This window comes from Meleagris gallopavo, chromosome 3 (genome assembly GCF_000146605.3).
Source record: "Meleagris gallopavo isolate NT-WF06-2002-E0010 breed Aviagen turkey brand Nicholas breeding stock chromosome 3, Turkey_5.1, whole genome shotgun sequence".
Lineage (NCBI taxonomy): Eukaryota > Metazoa > Chordata > Aves > Galliformes > Phasianidae > Meleagris > Meleagris gallopavo.
Genome location: NC_015013.2, coordinates 68,488,502 through 68,489,422, shown reverse-complemented (window position 1 = coordinate 68,489,422; position 921 = coordinate 68,488,502).

Genomic DNA, 921 nt, shown 5'->3' with positions numbered 1-921 from the left:
TACCTTACTCTAAATCAGAACAGAGACAAAACTCCACTCCAGGTAATAACATTAAGCTGGCCCACCCACAGAGATGAGATTTTAAGAACTAGCCAAATTACCCCACACCTAACCCCCAGAAACGGATCTTCATCACACCTGTACAGTTACAAAGGCTTGCTTCCCAATAGCATTAATTCTATTAAACATAACACACACACAAAGGAAAAAACCTCTGAGTCCTCCCGAACATCAGAACAGAAAAAACAAGGACTTCTGTCTGGTTCTCACTTCTCTGCACATCCTTCTTGCTTACTTTTTCTGCTTCTAATGAGTATTGCTAGCACAGTGTTCTGCCTGCTCTCTGAAACAAATCTCACGTCTCCTGCTATACAGGCAGGTGGATCTGTACGCATATATAAAATAAAATAACCATATAAAAGGTAAGTTAATACTTAAAAACTCAAGTGGAAAGAAACCCCACAACCCCACCTAGGGCTCAGCTTGACTCTGAATACTGGTGTATTTTATATATATTACACACTCTTTTTGTACCATTGCTGGAATTTCTCTAACTTGAACTTCTGGAGCCATGAAATGCCCAAGAAAACGAATGCAGGGCACAGTGCTGGAGGACTGTTTTTCACACTTTGAATATGTGCCTGCAGAAGAAGCGGAGAGCTCTCGTGTTTTAACGCTACCCTAGCCAATAACACACAACGGCAAAAAGGAAAAAACAGATAACTCTGTAAGAACAACAGCTCTGCAGGTGCAAACAGATCTTGTTTGCTGTCATTTAAGGAAAGATGACAGTGTTGCCAAGCTCCTCTCTGAAGCCCGGAGGCGCCGATAAAGCAGCCTTAAGAAGAGGCCCCCGGGACTCGTTCGCGCCCAGGCACGCGCAGCTCCCGGAGCTCGGGGCGCGGCGGGGCAGAGCCTCGC